Below are 26,506 nucleotides of genomic sequence, written 5' to 3' on the forward strand. Positions count from 1 at the left end.
GGAGATGGGAGCTGCAGAGGAAGAGTTGCAGAGGGTGGAGCCAAGCACTCAAGAGGAGGAGGCTCCAAGAGCCACAGCGCCAGCCCCTCAACTGACCAGCTCTAGTGGAGCACCCTCACCCCAACAAAGGAGGGAGGCGAAGAGGTGGGAACACCGGAGGATGTTCCGGGTGCCCAGGGGGTTATGCTGGCGGATATCACGAAGGGAGGCGCTTCCGGATTCTGAATCGGATTAGTACAGTCATGCCTTTTGATGCTCTGTCTTAAAACCAAGCATGGGGTTTGGAGCCGCTTACTTGTGAAGAAGCTACACACACCATTATAGGTATAAAGATTCCCTCAAGTCTGGGTGATACAAATGGCTGAATTTCCATGTCTGCACGTGGCAAATCATTGTTAGTGTTGTAACTTGTACTATGCCTTTTTGTTTGTTTGTAGGAGGCTGGGGAACAATGCAAATCATTTATCATTCCTTAATTTTCTTTTTTCTTGTCCAAGGCAACAACAGGAGTTGTTTGACCCTCCAGATTGACTGAACTACAACTCCCATCAGCCCTATCAAGCATATTCAACGGCAGGGGTGATGGGAGCTATAGTTCAGCAACATCTGAATGGCCAAAGATTCCCCACCCCTGCTGTAAAAATTAACAATCCCATACATTTTTCATTGGAAGCAAGGCAGCCCCATTGTTGCAGCCTAACATGTCCATCCTATCCATACCCACCTACCTCAGAATAAGCCACTATTCATAAAATTGCATTTGACGTCTTTTAGTTGGAGAGAGAATCCATTTTGACTTTAGTGTGGTTGCGTGCAAATCTATGAGCATGATCTATTTGGTAATCTAGTTTAAACAAGAAACTCACATCAAGATAAAATGGAGAAAGAGTTTAAGGCAAGTAGCATCATCAGATGAATGGAAACTGATAGATCTATGAACCTCTAGGGGAGTTTTAAAAACTTGCATTCCATCGGCATTTAATAGGGCTGTTTATGGCTCCCCCGCCCCCATCCAATTTGATCTGATGCTTCAGAGTGGCCCTGACATGACCAGATCTATGTCTTGAACCTGAGGCCTTCAGGCAAAGGTCTTGCACAGTCCTTGATTAGGGTTTTTAACCCCAATTAAACATTTGTTTGGGATGGGGGAGAAGGAGACACACCCAGGCAGGCAGTCCGGGATTTGATTGGAGCCAGTGCACAGCTCTATTATTTAACTCTTATGAGGCTTATTAAAATGTAGACCACAGTTAATTATTTGTAGGCTATATTCTCCACCAAAAGCCACTGTATTTCATACTTTCTGATCTCACCCTACAGTAAGAACTTTCTAGATCAGTACAGAAAGTGAACCTTATTTTAAAAGGTGTAGGATCAAGGCCATTAAAAATAATAATCTAGAGTCTTACGGTTGTTACCAAGATGAATTTACATCAGCATTTCTAGGCTATCAGATCCTAAGTAAGAATATTTTCTTTTCTGTCCTCCAAGCTTTTATCCACAGTTGAGCACATAGCTCCATAAATTATACATTTTAAGTTAACTATAATTTTGGAAAAACGGAAACTTGCTCATGGCAATGCTACCATGATTCGCCCATATTATGCACTCATTACAGTAAATGAAAGGTTGCTTGCATATTACATATAAAGCAAAATGAATTGTTGTTAAGAGGATAATTTTAACTGAACAAGGAATTGTAATTTTCCACCAAACAACAGTGTGCGGACCTAAGGGTATTTCTGCACATATTAGCACTGTCCAGCTGCAGTAAGTCAGGTGAACAGGATAGAGAGGCAATGCAGAGATGGGAACTATGCCAAGTTGGTCTTCCCAGGAATAGAATACCTCCAAAACAAAGGGCAAGCTAGTGAGGATGTGTTACAGCACAGTGTGGCTTCAGACAGTAACAATTTCTACTCTAGCTGCAGCTGAATATGATAAATTAAAATATTGAGCAGAACTGTTCAAGCAAGTTACTTTATTATTCTAATTGGTAGCAAATATGGGTGTTCTGAAGTTTTCCCTTTCTATGTACATGCTTAGGGGTAAATAGGAGTGTGCTCCTTGGCCAACCATCTACATGTTTTGATGCACCTTTTTAAAAGGGAGCCTAGTTTCCTTGCCAAGTCAGAAGTCTCAGTCATTCAGGGGTCCTTGCTTTGATATTTTAAATGGCACCATATATTACAGTACATGTATTACAGTCTTGAGTATTTTCATGGAGCCCATTCTAGCTACCTAGTCTGTCATAGGGAGCTAACAGTTGTGGCTTTGATTTACACTTGGTGCCTGTAGTTTCCAGCTAAATCTTGGTAAATTCTTAGTCCCCATCCCCCTGTGCTTTTATAGTTGTGGAGGGAAAAATATATATACATATGATTTATTTTAAAATGAAAAGCAGAGAATCTCAAGATGATTGGAATGCAGAATCCAGTGGTTAGGACTAGATTTTCTTTTTCATTCCGTGATTTCCTCAACTCTAATTCTCTGTCGTCACTACAGAGCTATCCAGTGTCTTGTTATTTTTAATTTTTTGTTCAAGGGCAGGAAAACATGAGTTCTTACACTCTAAATGGTAACAGTGATATAATTGTCTATCCTTTCTGCACTTCAAATCCTGCCCCCAAGCCATTCTTGTTTTCCGCCTTGTTTTACACTAGCAACAGTCACACCATACACCCAAAATTTTAGGATTCCACACCTGAATGGGATTAATGTGCTCTGGTACATCAAATCCACTTTTCAAAAAGCAGACTTTTTGGTAAGGAAAGTGATGGAGAAATACACCCCAAAAAAGTGTGTGGCAATGATTGATTCACGGGAATTCATATAACCTCCACACAAAGAAATCATGTTGAATCATAATCACTCCCCCAAACAAATCAAAATGAATGCTCAGTAAAGAGTGGACATTAGACTACCTCCTACTGGCGTTGTGCAAACAGACCAGAATGAATGCTCAATAAACAGGTAATCTGGAGGAGCATTGTGTGTCTATGTAGATAACTGGCAATTCAGGATAGCCCTTCATTCATCTGATGAAGTGGGCTGTAGTCCATGAAAGCTTATTATGCCGTAATAAATTTGCAGGTCTACATGGTTCCACAAGACACTTCATTTATTCTGCTTACATGAACTGTCCAAATGTGAATACACAACCAAATTCATTCAAACCATAGAACTGAGGACAACAATACATATATATTCTTTTTCTCAGATAAGAGATGAAATATATTCAGGCACATTTTAGGCAGTGCTTCAGTTTTTTTGCAATTAAAACATTACTCCACTGCACTCTCCTGGGCCCAGTAATAGACACTTTTAAAGATATATGGGTGAATGCAAGCCTAACCATGTGCAACCATGTGTGGTGAATCTGTCAGAGTGAACAGCAGGAACCTTGATAAGAGTTTTCCATCAGTAAACCCTGTTTGATAGCTGATAGCTGAAGGTCTATGAATTGTTATTATAAGTAGCACCCAATAGCACCACTACTAGATTAAAGGGCTGATAGAATCTGCTGGTGTTCTCTGCTTACTTTTCCTCACAACTTATTAGTTTGTGTGAAATTCCAACATAAAAGCAGCAGCATAGCATAGCATAGCTTTGATTCACTGTCTCTTGCATGTGAACAAAAGTAAGAAATAGCAACCCTCCCCATGCTGACAAAAAACAAAACACCAAAATTTAATATATGAATGCAAATAAATCTCGGAAGCCCTTTGGCTGATTTTCCTTGGTTTTGTAGTTTGCTCTAGAAAGCTTCATCCACAAATGTATGGCTGAAACATTTCAATTTAGTAAATGACACCTCTATCATTTTAAATCAAAGCACTCTGAATAGCTGGTAGATAGCATATATTTCAGGGCTGATCAGTGTGTCTTCTTTTTTTAAAAGGTGCTTGTACTCATCATGAAGTTGTTACAGTAAGTGCCACACTTTAAACATTTTTTGGGGGAAAGGTGCGTACCCTTGAGGGGGGAGCACTGGGCTGAGTCAGATACAGGTCAGCACTCAAGATGCAGAGACAAGCAAAAAAGTTAGCTCTTTATTCAAGGAAACAGTATATAAGACAGCAATGTCTACAAACAGGACTGGACCCCATGAAACAGTTGCCAGGACTGACAATCCCTGCCTCTTACTTCCCCCTACGTCTCTTCCTCAGCCAGATGTCTCCTAATCAGTCTTGAACAACATTGGCGGAGAGGAACCTGGTGGAGTGGCACACACATAGCTCTCTGCTTCCTTGGAAACAGGGGGGAGGGGAGCTTACTACAGTAGGAAAGGCAGGCTCCATGGATGCTTCTGCAGCCTCTGACCCCTCCTCCTCTGCTTCATCTGCTGAGTCTGAACTGCTTTCTGCACCTGGTACTGTACTTCTTGCTCACTCAAGCCTGTTGCCTCTTCAGCATCTAGCCATCCCCCTCTTCACCCTCTGACCTGTCCTCAGTGTGCCACCACCAATCCTCAGGCTCTGAGACTTCCTTCTCTGGGACTTCTCCAGTGGGTTTCCCTGGCTGGTGCCTCCCACCACTCCTCATCACCCTGACAAAATATTTAGCTTGACTAATAGAGAATGTTACCTCAGGGAAGGGTAATGAAGGGCACCACTTATTTTTCAACTGACCACACTTACTCAAGGTATGATTTTGATGTGCTTGCCATTGTTTTATTATGGTATTTATTACAACAATTTATACTCTACATTTCCACTACCACAGCAGCACTCAAGGAAAAATTAATACGCAATTAAATGGCAGATAAGTAAAAATTATGATCGTTTGGGAGCCCAGTTTTGCTAACCCTGTTGCTACATGAACTGACCAAAGAAAACAACAAAAATCCTTCATTCAGTTATGACAGTTTTCAACTGTAGACTAACTTTCTAAAGTCATATTGGAAATCATTTCTGGATGTTTATCGGCTTTACAGATAAACTGTGAAAATCTCAAGGATCACTCCCAGAGGAGCAGTATCTTTTTGCATGCAGTGACTCGATATACTTTCCATTTATTATTTATTTATTCATTTATTTATTTCTCACTCTTAGCCTGCTGATAGATTTGCAGATTTAAAAAATTGAATTGTGTTCACCTTCATTCAGTTCCAGATAAAGGACTCACATTCAGGAGATCATTGCTATCTACAGTTTTGCAGGATATAACCAGGAAAACAAAAAAAGTAATGTTTGCAATGCTAATCTCTATTCCTGATGCTCAGGTGTAGGACATTGCGCACACTGTGTACCCTTCTGATATAAAGCACCCTGGGAAAACATCTTTTCTTCAATCATTTTATTATTAACAAAATAATCCACCTACTGTATATAAAAGAATATAGTATCTAAGCAGCATAGGTAACGCCTAAAATACTTGGATAATCATACCTTTGGATAAGCAGGAAAAAATGTCTTTATATAAACAGAGAGGAAGCAGCAAATCTGGATAGTTCATAAAAACTAAAGCTGAGGAAACAGAAAATGCTTCCTATTTGTAATACTTCTGAAGAACTAAATCCTTCCACGCATTTGCGAACAAATTTCTCGGATGATAGATAAGCTGCAAGGTAGGCACAAAGAGAAGGCGGACCAATGATAGGAACATAAAACGCATACCAGATATTGATTGCTTTGGAAATAGTGGGAACAAAGCATAGGTGGGTGGCCTGATCCATTGACGAAGGAAGAATAGTAAGGGCTTAAGGATGGATGCATTGACAGAGTGGACAATGAAGTTGATTCAGCTCTGTAATTCATCCCCCTTCAATGGTTCTCCCCCCAGTGGACTATGCTCCTCTGCCTTATCCACAGTAGATGGGGGGTGGCTACTGCACATAATAGCCATTGCCAATAGCTCATTGGCTTGTTCAGGTGAAGAAGCATTCAGCAGCAGAGGGTAGCCTCTGCTGGCACTCTTCCTCTGTGTTAGATGAGGAGAATGCATAAGTGGCACAGCACTGGGCACAGGACCTCACCGGAGGGAGGGGGTCATTAATCCCACCAAGGTAGAAAGGGCTGTGGCTACTGTTGCTGCTTCTCCTCCTCCTCCTCCTCCTCCTCCTCCTCCTCCTCTGCAGCACTGTCGCAGGGCAATGGTCACAACTCAAAAGATGAAGTACAAGTTTAATTAACCTTTCTCCAGAAATGTTTTTGTTTTGTTATCAATACACAACCCTTTTCTATTCATTGTATGCAATGTTGGAGTCCTGGCCCAGGCATCCTATTTATAGCCTGAGAGTAGAAAAGGAGGGAAAGGTGGTGGTCAATTTGGGGCATAACGGCTTCAACCTGCCAGATATATTTAAGCACCGCTGTGATGTACAAGTTTACTTGCAGTGGCAAATCTAAAACACAGGTGCAGGGAAGTTTGTCAGCATGAGGGCCATGGGCAAATTTTCTGGGGGCTTTGTGCCACCGGTGCAGGGTCAACAGAGCCAAAAGTGAGTGAAGTGCTGCTCACATTTATGCAATAAGTGTACATTCATGCCATGTAAAGGTTTCTACACACCCACACCCCACATATCTTTCAGGCCTTAATCCGGACAAGCAGAAGGCATGATCAGAGTTCAAGGACCTATTCCAGCCAGGCAAAAGCACTCAAATAAAATCAGGGCCGGCTGTAGGTATAGCCCCTGTCCCAATGACAGACAACACACGATGGCATAGCAAGGTCAAGCGCACAAGCCCTAAAAGTAGGGAGAGGTGGGCGGGTGTTCCGATGCACTGACCAAAAGAGGAAGCTCTGAGTCACGTGCATGGGCACCTGATTGGTTTGGCTAGCATCCCATTGGCCTGATTCAACCCAGCATCAAGGGACCTACCAATAGGGTGTTGTGGCTATCAAATCGTACCCACCCACAACACAGGGTTTGGTTGCCAGGTTGCACCACAACTCTTTGAGGGAGGACATGATTAAGCTGAACATTGGACATGGTGTTGGGATAACTTACCTTGTCTCTTACTTTTTTTGCTACACATCCAAGCACTTGAAGCATGTATACTCATTTGCTTCAAATGCCCCTCAGCTCACAGCAAACCTTGAAAACAATCAGAAATTCTTAACAGCACAATAAAATCTCCTATGGCATTTCTGCTTGCCTTTTGCAGAAGGCAAAGGCTCATTTCGTTTCTTAATTTGTGCACCAACCTTGAAATCGGTAAGATTGAAATTTGTGGTCCCAAGGGCAAAGTTTGGCCCCAAAGCAGCAAACAAATCTTTGTTTGTGGTTTTCCAAATTAACAAGCACATCATGTATATTGATGGACGGTATAAATTACAAGGAGAAGGAACAATATCTTGGAGTAGAGAGAGGCAGCAATATATTGCTCATCAATGGTTTCCTTTCCCCTTTCTCTTTTTGCCCTAAGGGAGTTTGACTGTGCACATTCATATTTTTACATTTACTTAAAGTGTACAGTGGACAACATGCAAGGGATAGACAATCTTCAGCTTTATTTAATCACTTCACTTTCCATTTGAAAAGTAATTCATCATGGAGAGTCAGCGGGGTATAGAGAGCACTAATTGCAGCAAAATATCAAGGACAGTTTTCCTCTGTCTTAATTAAACATTAATGAGTAAAGTTATTTGCAAACGCAGGCTGCAGGGATGGACTTGTCTATCCAAGTTTGGTAAATACTGACATTTGGGTGCCAAAATAAAATTCCTTAATTGATTTATACAGGAGTAGCCTTTTGTTTTCTTTCTTCCTTTTCTGTTTCAGGAGTGCACCTGAGCTGACATTCCTCCAGATTTTTATGCAGTATTTCACTGTTGGTTTATTGATAAAGAAATATTGCCTGACCCGTCTTAATTATACAAGTGGCTGCTTCCAGACTAATCAATTCATACAAGTGGTATTTTCACCTTTCTGTTGGCTCTTCTTTATTCTAAAGATATATGACAAGGAATATTCATTTATTTATTTTAAAACAATGGGGTATTTCTTCCCTTGATCTCTTTTTCAGTTGTTTTAAGTGACTCTGAACTGAAATACTGTCAGTGGTATTTAGAATTTACTTACACGCTAAATAAGGTTATTTTTGATTTTTGAAAATATGACTGGAAGTTATGCATTTATTGATGAGCGTTTGTTAAGTAAGCAGGAGAATTTCACAAGCAGTATCCATTTTTTGTTACATGTAGTTGTGAAGCACTTACAGTAAATGGATAGGAAAATGAGGAACTGAAGCTTTGTTTGTTTTTCTTAGGAGAAAATTGGAATTCCGATGAGTAGCACTAAATATTCAGAATTTCTGAGAGCGGTTTATTGAAGAGTTGGACATCGTCAGCTGTGTAGTGAAGAAAGATAAAATGAGAAAGATAAAGTTAGAAGGTGAAGGTGATCAGTTTTAAAGCTCTTAGAAAAATATATCAGTGTGACTCTTCTATGATAGGAAGAATAGTAAATAATTGTGCAGATAGGAATATATATTTTTACAGCATTGACTGGAAAGAGCTGTTATTGATAGCTCCTTGAACAGTGTGGGAAAGGCTGCATGGTATTCTTATTTTATACCTTCCAGGAAACATTGATTTGAGGTGTTACCCAGTTTTATTCATCTAGAACAAGGGTCCCCAGAATATAAGTTCCTTATATTCATGGCTGCCTAGTTTTTAATCTACCATTGAACATGGCACAGTATGGCATGTATTCTGTATGGAGTTACTAGGCCTTTTAGACCCAGTTCTTTATTCCTTGGATCTAGTGCCAGTTTTCCTGTGCACTTTGGAAACCAGAGGCCTAACTCAGTTCACTCACATATACTCTGGGGTCTGTAAGCATCACCATATCTGCCAAGTCTCCTGCTGAAAAATGCGGGAACAGCAGCGGCGTGGCACCGGAAGTTGCATAGAAGGAACTTCCGGGGCCGCTCTGACCATGTGTTTGCACTGGAAATAGGGCAGAGTGACACCAGAAGTTGCTTCTACGCATGCCCAACGGCCATCTTGGTGGTGGCCGCATGGCGACGGCCATCTTGGTGGTGGCTGCATAGCGGCAGCCATCATGTGACCACCACCAAGATGGCCGCCACCATGCAACCACCACCAAGTTGGCCGCCGGGCATGCGTAGAAGCGACTCCGGTGCCGCTCTGCCCTATTTCCGGTGCCCACACATGGTCAGAGCAGCACCCAAAATGGAGGGTCCCTCGCAGGTAGGAAATCCAGGGGATTTCCAGGATTTTTCTCAATTCGGGAGAACAGCGGGAAACAGATTAAAATCCGGGGGTTTCCCCATGACAAACAGGATACTTGGCAGCTAAGAGCATCACTGGATCCCACTATTCCTGGGAATCAAGTTTCCTTTGTTAGTGTAGTACTGCTCCCTCCTTCCAGCTGCCAGTCAAATGCTGCACCTTGTTGGCACCTCCTAACTACACAGGAAAAGAGAGCTTGAAGCATAGGATTTGACACCTCTCTGTGTCTCTGCGGAAGAACTGTAGCTCAGTGGTGGAGCATCTGCCTTGCATGCTTAAGATCCCAGGTTCAATGCCTAATGTTTTCAGAGAGGGCTGGGAAAGCCCCCTGCCTGAAACTCTGGAATGTTGTCTGTCAGTGTGGATAGTACTGACACTGGTGTAGGAAGCCGCTCGGGCACCCGGAGCGGCAAACATGCCGTGCACCCGAGGGCGGGGCGTCACTACATAGCACGCATGTGCAGCGTCACTACGTACAATGCATGCGTCACTACGTAGCGACACTGCACATGCGTGCTATGTAGCGGGGTGCCGGCGCTGCTGCTCACTCTGCCCCCCAAAAGAGGGAGCTGGAAGTGGGCCTCCCCTGCTCCCCCCTTGCTACTGAGTACTGAGCTCTAAGGCAGCTTCTTATGTTCTGGCAGTCATAGGATATCTTGTACAAGAGCTCTCTCCCCCCCCCCTCTCTCTCTCCCAGTGTTATAGAGGAGGAGATGGGGGTCTGGGTGGCAGCTCACTTTTCTGCATGTTGCTTGTTTTGTTCAAACATTGCTTCTGATTGATTCTACAAGATCTTACAAGATCTGGTCATTCTATATAGACAGAAGGAAATAGGTTTACATAAATGTCCATAATCATAAACTGTATCCTCGACCCTCTTGTGGAAATGAGCTTGAATCTAGATTAAACCCTCTGGACCTGGGCGAAATGTCCCCTCCTAACCCCATATCCACACACCATGTTTGGGCCCTGCTGATAGGTGGGTAGGAAAATCACAGTAGTGCTGATCTTGTGAAAAGAATTTAATTCATATATTGACATCCGTGCTGCAGGCCACTAGTACATTGAACTGGCAATCTTCCTTTTGAACCCTAAATCTATCCTGCCTGTCCAGAAAGGAATGTGTCATAAACCATGGTTGTTTACACAATGTCATTATGGGGAGATTATTATTGTATTATTTATTTATTAAATATGTAGGCTGCCCTTCGTCCAAAGATCACAGGGCGTTTCGAAGAAAAAAATAAAATAAAATGAGAACACAAAATACATAGCAGAAACAGAAACATGATATCAAGCTTTCTTTCGGAAGATTTGCTTTTTAAAAAATTGAAAGCTTAGAGTCTGGGTGCCCTGTTGGTGGCTGTAGACTTGGAACATCAGGAGCCCCTGTACCTGTTAACTCCTAGCCTGTGTCCTTCAGATAAAATGAAGAGTGTATTGTCCTCATTGTTCTACAGTTTTACAGGAAGGCAGAAGGGCTGCACCACACTGTGTTCAAAACCATGGGATCAAGTCAAGGAATTGTTTTAGCTGTGGATGCATGTTGCCTAGAGAGCTAGATAAGGATGGAGGGGTTGGGTTTCTTTTGATATAAATATAAAACATCAAGAAGGGTCATTGGCTTAAGGCAGTGTTTCTCAACCTTGGGTCCCCAGCTGTTGTTGGACTACAACTCCCATCATCCCTAGCTAGCAGGAGCAGAGGTTGGGGGTCAGGGGCGTACCCAGGATCAAAATTAGGGGGGGCAAGGGGCGGGGGCAAGGGGCGGGAGGGGAGGGGCCACAGTGGGAATGTGGGCGGGGCTATGTGGCCTGCGTCCTCCCAGCTCTTCTGAGGAGGCAGCCCCAGGTTCTTGTTCCCGGCGTGAAGCTCCAGAGGCGCGCGGGGAACGCAAGCCTGGGGCTGCCTCCTCCACGCCTCCCAGGTCTTCCGAGGAGGCGGCCCCAAGCTCCCGTTCCCGGCGCGAAGCTCCAGAGGTGCGCAGGGAACGCGAGCCTGTGGCTGCCTCCTCCACTTACACTCCCCGCTCCCGCTTAGCGCTCCTCCGCTTACGCTCCCCTCGCGCCTCTGGAGCTTTGCGCTGGGAGCCGTAGCCTGGGGCTGCCACACTGCGCCCCTTAGCCTTTTGCTTCTAGGGGGGCAATTGCCCCCTCCTGCCCCCCTGCCCACGGCACTGGTCGCCCCTCTGGGCAGCTCACCCCATCCCCCGGGTGCGCTGTTTCTGCCCCGAGCGCAGACTGCTCAGCCTCCTCCTCCTCTGCTTCCCACCCGGCTCCCCACTGTGCCTCCTGGGCTGGCTCCGCAGCCACTGTCCCTGGCTGAGCTGCCCCTGCAGCTGCTCTGCATAGACATCAAGGCACCCAGCCAGAAAAGTGAGTGTGAGTGCCTCGATCCGGGGAGAAAGTGGGGGGAGGGAGGATCTTGGAAGGGTTGAAGGAGCCTGCAGTGTGTGTGTGTGTGCGCGCACACACGTGTGTGTGTGTGTATGTGTGTGCGTTTGCTGCTGCTGACTGACTGTATTTCGAATTGGGGGAGTGTCTGTTTCTCCTGCTGCAGGGGAGAAAACTACAAAGAAGTGACTTCTTGGTGGGGGTGGTCGGGGTGGGGTGGGGAGAACAAGCGAGGATCCCTCCGTCTCTTACGTTTACACCCCACCGCTTTTGCAGCTCGATAGTGGGAGGGGGAGAGGAGAAAGTGTGATGGGTTATGGAAAGGGGAAAGGGGGGAGGGCTGGTCTGTTTATTTCTGGCTGGGGCCGCGCGCCCCGCTTTTTGCATTGAGATTTCTTCTTTCTTTTTAGCTTGGGGGGGGGCAGCTGGCTTCTAGAGTAGGGCAGCTGCCCTAACTTGCCCCGTGGTGGGTACGCCCTTGTTGGGGGTGCTGGGAGTTGTAGTCCAATAGCAGCTGGGGACCCAAGGTTGAGAAACACTGGCTTAAGGGAAGGAGATTTTTGATGTTTTGATTTCTACCGGCCCTAACCTGTTCATTAAGGCACTGCTTCTTGGGGTGCGTAGTTCCTCATAATTTCATAAGGTTTTATAGGGTCTTGCTATGAACATTCCACTTGCACTCTGGTTCTTCTTAATGTATTTGCCATTTGGATTATAGTGGTCTGCCAGAAACCTATCCTCTTAGTCTATCACTGTAATTTCACATAATACTTCTTTCCCATTCTACATTGACCTCTAAAATTGCAGCGAACTTTGCTGTCATAATGACGATGGAACAGATGGATAACAGTGATCACAGGATCTCATGGTTGGGTAACTGTAGACATTGGCTATAACTCCAGTAAGACAGCAGAACTGTTCCGGAGAAGGGCCCACATGCTCACCATAATGTAGCAACATGAATCAGTACAGTGCATTTTGGGGCCATGCTAATCCCTCAGACGTCCCATAGCAACAGACTCGGGAGGTCAGCATGATGGAAATTATTCTTTTGGGGAAAAAAACAGTGGGTGTGAAAAGAAAAGTGAAGGGGAATATCTGCAGATCCTGCCCTACAGTCCACACAGAACAGTGCAGTGATGATTCACATTATACTGAGTGGTCCTTTTCTCTCAAGCTGAGACTTAATTGGAATCTTATTTCTGCTATTCAAATACTAAAATACTCAATATACTTATAAGAGCATATGAATTGACTGCACTGCTAACTTCAATAAAGAAACTGGCTTATGGTTATTCATCCATAAGTCTGCCTTGTCAGTCAATTCCTCCACCCTGTGTGTGTGGTGTGTGTGAGTGAAATTTCTTGCTCATTACCAAGACCAAAAGAGCCCAGGAGCTTTAAGTGATCGTTTCATGTTTTATATAATAAAAACTATTCACTGTGCAACAGAGCCAAGTACTCATGTTTGCTTCCAAATTAATCCATTGATCCTAGTTTCCAAAAGTTTGTCAGCTCCCAAATAAACACCAGAACTGTTTGGTAGTTCTTTGCTAGAAAGCTGAATTATTTGGTGGCGGTGCGGAGTTTAACAGTAGTTTGCTTGGTGTCTCCTGATAAGAATGCAATTCACATCTGACATTGCTATAAATATCAGTTAGACGATAGCTTCTTCTTTTTTTTGTCAGCTTTATCCTTGTACTCATCACTTGTCAGTGTGACCACTGAGCTTTGGGATTTATTTCCCTCCAATTGTCCCTTTTGTATTTGCACTTCTGGTTTGGATCGACTTGAGTGTAGCAGTGACATAAATAACATGTAAAATAAAAGTCACTCCATCAGTGCTCTACATGCCTTACAGAAGAGTTATGTTACAAGGGAAAAACATTGGGTTCCCAAACAAGTATGTGCCTGATAACATTAATTTAGAGATGGGGGGATTTTATGGTAGACATCATTTTGTCTACCATTTGCCTCCTTCAGACTTCCTTCACCCTGACTTTTAACCATTTAAAGGTAAAGGGACCCCTGACCATTAGGTCCAGACGTGACCGACTCTGGGGTTGCAGCGCTCATCTCGCATTATTGGCCGAGGGAGCCGGCATACAGCTTTCAGGTCATGTGGCCAGCATGACAAAGCCGCTTCTGGCAAACCAGAGCAACACACGGAAACGCTGTTTACCTTCCTGCTGTAGTGGTACCTATTTATCTACTTGCACTTTGATGTGCTTTCGAACTGCTAGGTTGGCAGGAGCTGGGACCGAGCAACGGGAGTTCACCCCACCGCAGGGATTTGAACTGCCGACCTTCTGGTCGGCAAACCCTAGGCTCAATGGTTTAACCCACAGCGCCACCCGCGTCCCTTTTTTACCATTTGGAAGGTGTTTGTTTATCTATTTTTTAGTTTTCATTGTTAAATTATATCTTGCCTTTCCATTAAAAATGCAGGGTGGCATCCAGTGGTGTCACTCAGCCAATGAGAAGTCTCTCAGCAGTGTTACAAAGAGGGAAGCAATTGGGAGCAGTTCCCCCTTTCCCCAACATCCTTCTCCCACACTATCCAGGAATCGTCTCTGGAATATCCCCAAATCCTCTGAGCCAATTTGGGGGTGCAAAAGGGAAGGAGAAATAATTAAAAAATGGCTTCCCTCCTCATTTTGCTGATGAAAGCCTTACCATCAGCTGAGCAACTCTGTTGGATACAACCCATGTACAGCAACTTAAAATAATATTTAGATAATTCTTAAACATCAAATTATAACCAGTGAAGGATAGAAACCACATAAAACAATAACAGATTGACTATGATTTTGCTTTAAAAAAAGATAATCACTTATTGTTTATTATTATCAGTCTGCTAAGAATTTATTATCTATTATATGGCATGTTTTATATTGCAAACTTTTGCATTTCCCCCCTAAATCATCATAATAAAAAACAGCAGCAGCAAGAGCAGTAAAACCAGTAGAAAAAACAACAACAATAAGACACCTGGGAAAACACCATTTTACTCTGGTGACTGATACTTGTCAAATAGGGCTGCCAGACTCAATAGAGGACAGGACTTCTATGCCTTTAATTGCCCTGCTCTCTTTTGAGTCTGGAAACCTTAAAGAGAAACTAGCAGACCCTTTGCTTGGAAATTAAACAAAGGGTCTGCTGGTTTCTCTTTAAGGTTTCCAGACTCAAAAGAGAGCAGGGCAATTAAAGGCACAGAAGTCCTGTCCTCTATTGAGTCTGGCAACCCTATTGTCAAAGTAGTATCCAGGCAAACAACCCCAGGGACTGTTCTGATGTATGCAGAAACGGATCCATTCAGAGTCACCAGCCACCTAACTTCCAGTGGTTAGAAGGTCCTCTGAGGAAGATATTAATGAATAAGCATGCTTATATTGTAATAAATTTAATAAATTCAGCTTAATTGGTTTGTGATTCTGTTTGCCTGTTTGCTAGCTGTTGGTAGAGTGAACTAACCCCTGCATGCCAGTGTAAACTAATTACTGGATTCCTTTGACCACTATTTGCCAATTAAGTATCCATAATACAATGGAGGAGAGGAAACCAATCACTCCCTGTAATTCAAGCTCTTGTAGCCTGAGAGCTCATGTTGGAATATTTTTGTGACACTCTATGGCTTAACAAAGTTTGCCTGGAGCAATACCGTTTTTTCCCTGTGATACCATCAGATTGCACACACTAAGCAGGATTAAATGGAGTCAGGTCTTAGATGACAAGTTGCCTTAAAAAAAGGTGCTGTGGGAAATGATGATATATTTGGTAGGACTACTTCTATGAACACCGACTTGGCTTCTGCCGCATGCAACTGAACACTATTCAGCCTGAATCAACAGCCATGGGACTGAATAAGCTTTGAAAAATTCTGTGTCTGCAACTTTGGGGGGGGGGGGTAGCATCTCTGTCTCTTACTTAATCTGAGATCTTCCTGCTTTCCTGTCTAAAAAGTAAGGAAGATAAGTGTTCAGACAAAGTTTCATTCTAATAACCAAATATGCCATAGCTCAGGAAGACATGTATTCTTATTTTAATCTGCTATTCTCCCACAATATTAGAATTCCAGAATACTAGGCATTATTTTTTTAGGCCATGAAAGGGGTATCCCCATGCATATGCTCATAACTCTGACATTTACTGGCTGGAGGAACATGGAGGTATATTCAAGTTATGAATATATTCAAGCCATAGAACTTTTCTGGAATCTATTCATACACAATGCACCATCGGTGTGAAAAGGAAAACCCCACACTCACTCGCTAATAATAGCAACATGTGGCTAAAGGTGCAGACAATCACTCTTAAATTGTTGAACCAAACAGCAACTATACCACAATAAATGGTAAATGCAGAAAGCCCCTTTATATTTTACAACCTAAGCCTTAGGGATAGGAAAATAAAACATAAAGGATTTTGGACAACAAAACATGGTTTATGATTGGGCTCTGCTGCCCACCAGGCTCTCAAGAGATTCAGTAAGATAATGCCAATATGCACTTTTCTGTGCCAATATAAAAATAATTCTCAATTGATCGTGGAGCTTTAAAGGTGACAATGCATAGAAAGCGGGGAGCATTTTTCTGGGGAGAAGAATACCGGTATTTGGGCAAAAAGACTAATCTTTCTATACTACAAATGGGCACATTAACAATGGGAAGGGGGGACCAAAATGGGGAACCATACACAATGAACAATGGGAAGAAGTACAGTAATTAGCAGCTAATGAATGGAATTGGGGGGAAAGGGATCAAGGGGAGCGAAGTGGTGAAAGACACCGAGAAGGTTAAGGCAGGCCCAGATGTTCAACCATCAATGCCCCTGAGAAATATTTGGGACCGAAACCTGAAAGAAGAAAGACTTTATAATTACACATAAATCATTCCCATTAGTCCATGACACACTATTCCTCCTCTAATGATCCAATTCATAAAATGAGATTCTTGGGCAAAGCAGCTCCTGTGTATTATATAGGATAACCTGCCTCAGGGGATTCTCAGCCGTGAGGCAGAAGCATGGCATCAGGCAGATGAATTATCCAAATTTCCCCAGCTGGTGTGAACTTTGAGTCTCATTTTTGTTTGTGTGTGTTGCTGCTGCTGCTGCTGCTTCATCATTTGGGTTGGGATGCAGTGTGGGAGATTGCCAAGGAGGCACAGACAGACTTTAGAAATTCAGCTCTCTTCAACCAGCCCTGCATCACGCCACCTTTGTGTGATGCTAATCTTCATATTGTGTAGAAAAAATAACAGCTATCCTTGAATCTGATCTCTTTTCCATATACTGTAATTCTTTGGCTCATGGACAACCTGGGGAGGGAAAAGGAAAGCATCTTTAGAGCAATATTGTTCCATGGTCTTTATCAATAAACCCAGTGACAATTAGGTTTATTTGTTACATTTTATTTCTGTCATCCCATTCCTTAACATTGATTTAGCCTCTATAGTACCGGTTGCTGTGTCAGCTCCCTGGTCCCTAGGACCTAATGACAGCAAGATGAAATGTGGGCTGGCAAAGGGAGCCGTTTACAAAACAGAGCGATATTATTCCTTGAGGAGCTAGCAAAACCTTGCCTCATCAGGGACAACAGAAGAGGTGAAATGGTCCTTCACCACTCATCTGATCTCACCTTGTTCCCCTCTGTGTGCATTCTGTGCCAGCAGGATAAACTCACACAATGGATGAAAATAAATTCCCACAGTCAACGTGACTGGCATTCGAAAAATCTATCTAGATATGCATTAGGACAGGCAAATTATAATGTGAATAAAGGGAAATGTCTGAGTGGTGTGTTGAATAAGAACTAGTTCCTAGTAGCCATCTCGCCCTGTAACACTGGTCTCGTCAGATAACATGTGGAACAGCAGGGAAGGGAAGAGGAGATCTGTTGCCAGCGATTGAACTAAAGGAGGCCAGATGATCAATTCTGATTAATGGGAATGATTTTTAATTAAATTCAAGCCATTGATCTGTTAATTGTACCGATTAGGTAGCAACTCTGTTGAGTTGCAAGACCTTGGATGCGAAACCTATAGGCAGCAGTAGCTTAATAGAAAAGTGGCATCGATGGGCTCAGGTTATATTTAAATAATTGATTTTATCACTATGGAGACAATCTGCAAGGAGCAAGGGTAATGTGATGAGCTTCCTGGATGAGAGAGAGGGAAAAGGTCCCTCTGCAACATTCCTGCTTCGTTTAAGGGTCCAATTTTAAGAATCACTCCACTGGTGAGGCAAGGAAGATGGGGAGCTTCTTGTACTAGCCTCATATTGCCTGATTCTGGTGTCAGGCAGAAGTTTTTTTCCATCATCTGCTAGCTGATATTGTTTTGTTTGATTGTGTTTTATTAACTTGAGATGCCAGGGACTGAATCTCAGACCTACAGCATACAGAGAGTATCCTCTACCATTCACCTGTGCTATGGCCCCTTCCCAGAGCATGTGATCAGCCACAAGGGAACTCCTCTATAGCAATTACAATTCTTGCATCAATCATCCTTCAAAAAAAAACTTTACACAGCAATCGTTCTTAATAGCTGAGGAGTATAAATGAGCACCAGATTTCAATAAGTGCATTCTCGGGATCTTTTCTGTCCCATAAATCCTAAGGGGGATTCCAATCCACTAGAACTGAACACTGGTGTCAGCTGGTTTGCTTGGCAGCTCCATAGGCATGAAAAGGTGCAGCTCAACAGAGATGTGCAGCCCAATCAGTGATGGTAGACTAGTATCAGCAATTTTACAGGGCTAGATGGGTCCTGTGGCTTCTTGCGCCACCTGATCTGTGTTTGGGCAAAACCTGTAGTATTATTCTTCAGACTAGAGGCCACTGGATGACCTCATAGATAGCCAAGCAGGTCAAAAAGCAGATAGTAGGGCTACTGGAGAAGTGGCCTGGTCTGCCTCTAAGCAATGAGTCGCTCAACCTGAAAACAGCAGGTGAGATAAGTTCCTGTTACAAGCAGCCATGCTGGTGCACAGCGTCCTACTGGCAGGCTCCCTGCTTTGAGACTCTTGTTCCCTACAGATCATTACTTGCTTGTTTTGGAAAGGATCATTTCATAGATCCTGGTGCATTGTATAGGGAGGGCAGGAGGCCATTTCAGCAGCATTGCAGATGCTGTATAATTATTGGTTATTTTTCAGAAGCACTACATCTATGGATATAATATATTATAAAAAGTAAATGAATAACTGCAAGAAATGATCTTGAAACAACTGTTCAGTGCTCTATAATCATGGATATAGCCATAGTGGGACTTTGGACCTTTGACGCAAACTCCTCCATGCATTGAAAGAACATATGAACAGGACTTTGGGATCTGACTCTGCCAACCACCACCACCACCACCACCACGTCCCCCCAAAAGCTGCAGTTCAATGGCTGTCAGAAGGGATTCTGCACTCTACAGATAAACATGGGTAAAACTCCTCCATGTGTATGGGAGCTCTACATGTACCACCATGGTATGGTGGTGGAAGTGGGTGGGGCCAGCCTATGTGGAACCAGGCAGAGGGCCTTCTCGGTAGTGGCACCCACCCTGTTGAATGCCCTCCCATCAAATGTCAAGGAAATAAACAACTACCTGACTTTTAGAAGACATCTGAAGGCAGCCCTGTTTAGGGAAGTTTTTAATGTTTGATGGTTTGTTGTGCTTTTAATTTTGTTGGGAGCTGCCCAGAGTGGCTGGGGAAACCCAGACAGATAGGCGGGGTATAAATTATATCATCATCATAATCATCATTTATTACTATGTGGTGGCAGTGGGCATGGCTTCGCAGTATGGTCCTTCCACGCATTCTTTCAATCTGTGGAGGGGTTTGTGTGCCACCCCTTCTCCATGTGAATCTTGCCCTTGCTGCAGAAACCTTTGACTCCAATACTGACATATGAAATTGCACTGGTCTTTTTTCCTATCCTACCAGTTGACTGGAAACAATTTGCACTTGACACCCATCCAAACCTTGGCTTGAAATTCATGTTTTGGCCCTGTTAAAAATTCTGTTGTGATAGCTGTTCTGCCTCCACAAGCTTTAAATAACCAAGGATTAAAAAAGACAGCCAATTGCAATGTTTTCTATTATCTCCCAGGATCAAATGAATCAATCTACATCTTATACAGTCTTGTGGGTCTTCAATCATGCTTGCCCAAGGCAACGGGAATCAAATCAAATGAAAAGCTGCCTCTGTGGGTAGGAAGTGTGATTCAGTATTAGCGGTGTAGCAGAATAGGCAGTAGTAGTAGAAAACAGCACCGTGAAAATGTAGAATAATGTCCCTGAACTCCATTTGCTGAGATTTGGAAGAGAGGAGAATGTGGTTGTGCTTGTGTCCAGCTTTCAAGCTTCCTAAATCCTCTGGTTGGTCACTTTGAGGACAGGATGTTGACTAGATGGGCCTTTGGCCTGATCCAACAGGGCTACTATTATGCTCTTATGTACTATTTGTGGTAAATTGTTTCTTGTTTAGCCCATCTGTGGTTTAAACCAGATTGCTTTGCTGTGGTTCCACCCACACCTTACACACCACAATAGTCTTAAACCCCTTTAACAGTTATGGCTCCCTCCAAAGAATTCTAGGAACTGTAGTTTGCTCCCAACTGAAAATTGTATCACTATGAGGGGTAAACAATGGTTCTCATTATTTTGGGGAGCGGGAGCCATGACCATTAAAATGGCATAGGTGTGCTTTAAATGTATGACACAGATGTGGCCAATTGTGCCTACTAGTTAGGAGTTCGACTTAATAGCCAGCTAACAGGAATGATCACCAGCTAGTGGAACCCCAGTGCTGAAACTCGGCACCACAATGTATGTAAATTCTGCCATATATTAAATGGCTCAGGACTGTAATACCTCAAGGACCGCCTCTCTTCATTTGAACCTACCTGGACCCCGAGATCATAATCTGAGGTCCTTCTTCATGTGCCTCCTCCATGAGAGGTTCAGAGGGTGGAAACACGAGAACAGGCCTTTCCTGCAGTGGCTCCCCGTTTGTGGAATGCTTTCCCTAGGGAGGGTGGCTGGCGCCTTCATTATATACACCTTTACGCACTAGGCAAAAACATTTCTCTCCAACCAGGGCTTTGACTGACATCTAATGCCCCTTTAAATGTGTTGTGGAAGCCGGCATTATTGGGTTGTCTTTGTTTTTGTTATGTATTTTGTGTTTTTTAATATTGTAATTTTATGTTGTGAACTGCCCTGAGATCGATGGGTTATAGGGCAGTATACAATTATTATTATTATTATTATTATTATTATTATTATTATTATTATAATAATAATAATAATAATAATAATAATAATAATAATAATAATTGGCCCAGCGGAAACCTTATGCTACAATATCACATTATTCAGATTTTACTTTTTAGTAATTGATACCAGTCCTGTGGATATTCAAGAGAATAAGTCACATAAGTGTATTTCACTTTTTTTTCTAAAGAACCAGGGTATAAGAGTGAAAATGAACTGAAAATGTATACACTATCTAATCAAAATTGTACAAATTGACAATGACATATTTCATAGGATAGTAAAACCAAAAAATGTAGCATGATATGAAGCATTTCTTAGGACTGGGCTATTAGTCAAGCAAAATACTAGTTTAATGGGTCAGGCTTGCCTTGGGAGGAAATGAGCGCTTAGGAGGAAGTATGTCAACTATTCTGCCATCATCAACCATGACATTCCATCAGCACCAGACAAATATTCTGGCATTGCAAGATGATTGGATTAGGTTTCCAGTACCTTTAGCACTGGAAATCAAGGCATGGAGCCTTCATTTGTATTAGTATATATGGCTACTCAATTCTAGGCATATTTGTGGCAGTGAATTTGGAATACATAAACATTTTTAATTACTTTTGAAACTTTTTCACATACAACATGAACAATATAATGAACAATTTTCTATAAAATTCTATAAATCTTTGGAGTGGCTTGCATTCAGGAATATTTCTCAGTCCCTGTCAATGTCACTGGCATTTATATAAAAAATGGGTAGAATTTTTTTTGAGCCATATGGGTTTAGGAATATTTCTCATTCCAAATTAAAATGCAATTTTTTATTTTTATTCTTACTCAGGAGATTATGGGGAATGTGAAAACGTGACGAAGTCTTCAAAAATGTTTTGCTTGTTTATTGCACATATAAGTAATGAGAATAAACATGTCTCACAACAGATGAGAAAAGCTTGCCAGATTTCCCTGGGAAGAGGGTTTGAGTTTTAAATTACTCAGGGAATTGTAGCTCTCTGAGGGAAATTAAAAGAATTCCAGAGATGGCAAAGTGAGGCAGGACCATATGAGAAGGTATGTATTTCATGTCAGCCTCCATGACTGTCCTTGAGGCAAATGCAGTGGGTGAACTCACCATCCATGAATAGAGCTGGCAGCAAGACTAGCATGGACAGCAACCCGTGGTCCACCCCTGCTTAATGTTTCTGCAATCTTCTTTTTTATATGCTATGTGATCCATACACAGAAGGCAGGTAGGAATCTGTTTCATGTGCCTTGTCATTCCATGGACTGGATTTTCATCGATTTTAGAGAGAAGGGTTGAAATGAATCTGCTGCAATTCTCCCAGGTCCCCACTCCGTATTGGTAGTGGCACCCTGGCACCAGTTGAGCCTTGCTCACCTGACACAGAAGCTTCTTCCTAGTATTCATATGAATGAATAATAACATTGACCCATGATTATGCATGAAGATTTTGCTTGTCCAGAGCATGACCCCACCACTGTCAAGGTGTCTACCACCAGCGCCAAAGGGGGGGATGAAGGCCTGCCCTGGCTTATAGGTCTCTGAGCAGAGAGAGCATGGTGTGTGCTGGTTGCTGAGGCCCATTCACCAGAGTACAAAATGTGGGGTGACCAGATGTTCTGTGAATGTCCGGTACCAAATTTAATGATATACGGACATCTGACAGGACTTGTTCTAGTGGATTTCGTCCACCCAATCTAAGCTGAAGTAAAATGTGGAGAGGGATTGGTTCTGAAAGGTTATGCTCAAAGGGAGACAAGCACAGAAGCATAGGATTTAGCAGATGGTTTGGCAACAAACTGGTGTGGACTGGCACAGCCGTTGAGTGGTAATACCAACCAGAGTTGTCATACTCAGAGCAATGGAGGGATCAATGGGGTCAATGGGGGCAGATAACATAGTAGGAATGCTAGCTTTGAAGAGGCCTATCTTTGATTGCAAGAGTTACGGAGTGAGTGAGCCTATCCTTTTCCAACATGCTTGATGTTCCTGAATAGCAAGGATATTAACTTAACTAATGATCCTTTAAATGGGTATGTAAAATATAATTTAAACTACTTGCAACATGCAAAAGAGAGAGGCATCATTTGTTACTGCCAGCTCACTGGCATGTGGAAATCAGGAAATCATTAGCCTTGGTAGAAATAGTTTAATGCAACAGAGATGAGAATACATTATTTGGAGTAGTTAAATGACAGTGGGTGCAATAAGACAGCGTGATTTACTGAATGGAATACTAACATGTCAGAAAAAAGGAAAGAGAAAAGAAATGATTATATATATTTAGTCTTTGATTCAGACTGAACTCCAGGAACCTTTTCTGTCTATCATACATGTTTACCTGAAGCTTCCATAATATTTGACATGATAGCAGTGGACATCATGGAAGAAGACAATAATTGCTGAGTATTGTTCAGTTATTTGGGCATTTTGGAGCAATGCATATGCAAGTGTCCCATGAGGTGGTCAAAGCAAGAGGCATTGTCAAAGGCTGACACTTTACAGCCAGGCAAAAACACTCAGGGAAGCTGTGAGGGGTGTAACCTGGGGAGAGTTTCAAGGGCCAGAGAGAGAGGCCTGGATTTGACCCCCAGGCCTGAAGTTCCCCGCCTCTATGCTGGAGCTGTGTATAGCAAACCAGGGAAAGGTCTCTGGGGAAAAGAGTAAAAATGAGTCCTTCTCTATTCCTGAATTCACCTCCATCCACTGAAATGCCTGAAGAGCTCTTCCTGTTCCATTCTGAGTGTTCATGTGCAGCTTAGGAAAAGTGAAAAGAAAGGAAAATTGCACACAGAGAGAGATAGGGGAAATGGCTTGAAAGGTTTGGTTAGATTTTAGAAAATTTTCTTGAGGAAGAAGCGAGGTTGGGGTTGCAAACTTTCTGAATGTGGGTACTGCGACAGTAAACATGTAAATACAGAGGGCAAAGATTAAAATAGTCATGGTGCTCAAACAAGGGCTTAAAAAGTAATACCCCATCTCCAAGAACCATTCCCCTTCCTTCTGCCCAATCATCACCCAAAGGTCATGGCAACGAAGGCTATGCCATTTGGGAAGATGTGTCTTTTCTTCTTTTAGCCATGAGGCAGGGAACAAGACTCGTTCAGCCCCAACTGGAGGGAGCACACTCCTTTGCAGACAGCAACGCAACCCCAGCTTGCAGTAGCTTGCTTTATAGTTTCAGTCTCAAGCCCTTATTGTTTCCAGTAAATGCCTGGAGTCTCCACTGACCTTGTCCTCAACATCTCCATCCTCCGTTGCCCCTTTGACCTTTGTGCAGTAGCCAAGAGTAGCATCCTTAAGGGGTATACCCATGTATGTTCCCCTTTGAGAACTGCTAGTGCTAAGGTTGTGGGTGGGGCCAGCCAGCTCTCCATGTGGGATAACCAGCCTCATATAACCAATATGCATGAAGGGGTTAATGCCGTAAAGTAAGCTGCTCTGCCAGGCTTAGCTGGGTCACTCACCCTCACCTTAAGAGAAAGGTAACCAAGCCTACTGCTGTACTTCAGCCTGTCTGAGAAGCTCAACAAGCTAATCTTGAGTTCCTGTACCAATAATTTAGGAATGTTCACCATTGTAACTAAGCCAAGTTTTACTGCCTGTGCAACTTTTTCTAAATACTGTATGGAAAAGCACATGAGTCTGACCTTTGGAGAGTTTGTAAGTAAACAATTTATAACTTGCCATACATGTGGTCTTTTTCTATGCTGGGGAAGAGGGGAACTTTAGAAGGAACTTAGAAGGGCATGTTTTAAAGATCTAACAATATATATGTACACACTTTGCTTTGCTGCATATTTTGTGATTTAAAATCTGTGCTGGGGTTCTCTCACCAAAGAGAACTTACCTTGCCATCAACACTCCATACAGTTAGACACATGAGCACAGATTTCCAGGAACAATCAGCCTTCTAAATTAAACAGGGAGCCTCCAAGAGGAGATAAGGAAAGCAAGTGTCGTAAAACTCATGGAGGGCTGTACATGATGAAAATCATGAGCTGGAGGGCTGCAATAAGCAGTGCTCCCCTCTTCACCCTTGCTTGTTTGCTCATACACAACACATGCCTGACAAGAGCAATGGAGGCTACAAATGAAAAGGGCTTAATTCTTCACATTCTTTGCTGGATGTGGATTCCAAATTACATAGCCAAAAGACAACTTTTATCGTTTACCTTTCCTACAACAGGAAGGAAACGATTAAAAATAATAGCTAAAATTACACCTGGTTTGTGTGGGTATATTTTAGGAATTTACATGACAAATGAATTTCCACTCTAAATGTTCTTGGAACATCAAGTAATCTTCACCCACAGAACATGTACCAAGCAAAAGAGATAACATTAATGCTCTTGATGTAGAAAACACTGAAATAAAAGCTTATGAGATAGACACGTGTTTTTCTTTTTCCTGCTTTGTACATTATTGCCAGTTTACAATGGGCTGCATATTCAAAGAGCCCTCCGCAGGATTCTACTTTAGTGTCTGCAGTTTGGTGGGAATAATTGAAGTGCAAAACCATTAGAGCTCCTGAGTAAGCTGCCAAGTTGGAGAGATCAAAGTACGAGTGCATAAATCAGGTAATCAGCTGTCTAAATCTTATTATTTGAGCACATAATTGTGCTAACACATTTTGTATTTGCTTTAATTGGCGCAAAAGAGAGGCAGGTTTTGCATGTTTGTCTGGTATGCCTTTGAACAAAATATGATTATTCCGATAGAGGGGAGAGTGACATTTTCAAGCCTTGGCTATTGTATTGATTCTACTGTAAGGCGGGGGGGGGGACACAGTAAGATCCAGAAATTTGGGGTGGGATTCACCTAACCATCACTGGGAATTGTGCACAATGGGACTTTGCACCTTGCACAATGGTAATTTTTGCTCTCCTGCTGCTGCTTATTTGCACCCCCCCCAAAAAAAAAGAAACAGGCTCTCGGGAGATTGGGAGAACCCCCAGAACAGTGCATGGGGGCAGGAGTGGAGGAAGAGGAGTACGGGGGGAGCGCACCGCCCCCGGCAGTGCAATCCCAGTGGGGTGCCATCGCGGCTGCTCCCCTGCCCAAGCTGGGTGCCACGCCCCCAGTCAGCATGCCATGCCCCCAGGACATGCGCCAGCCCCGCCCACACCTGCTCTCTGCCCCTGGTGTCGGAGCATGAAGCTCCGCCCTGCATGGGGGGAGGAAAGGGTGGGTTGTTCCATCTGGCAAGCTACAACATATGCACAGATGAAACAAATGAAAGAAGGTGGTGTTGAATTCCACTCATGCGGCTTTGTTGAATTGTGACAACTCTTACCAGAATGCATATGCTTAATACTTCCATGGGTCACCCCATTTGAGTTGCTTTGCTTCTACAGTGGTACCTCGGTTTACAAACACAATTAGTTCCGGAAGTCTGTCCTTAACCTGAAACGTACTTAACCTGAAGCAAACTTTCCCATTGAAAATAATGGAAAGTGGATTAATCCGTTCCAGATGGGTCCACGAAGTACTTAACCTGAAAATACTCAAACGGAGGCGTACTTAAACCAAGGTATGACTGTATGTTGGTTCTGCTCTATTGGATATAACTTAACACTACACACACACACACACACACACACACACACTGGTACCTCGACTTACAAACGACTCG

The sequence above is a fragment of the Zootoca vivipara genome, chromosome 2 (genome assembly GCF_965207765.1).
Source record: "Zootoca vivipara chromosome 2, rZooViv2.hap1.1, whole genome shotgun sequence".
In the NCBI taxonomy this organism is placed as follows: Eukaryota; Metazoa; Chordata; class Lepidosauria; order Squamata; family Lacertidae; genus Zootoca; species Zootoca vivipara.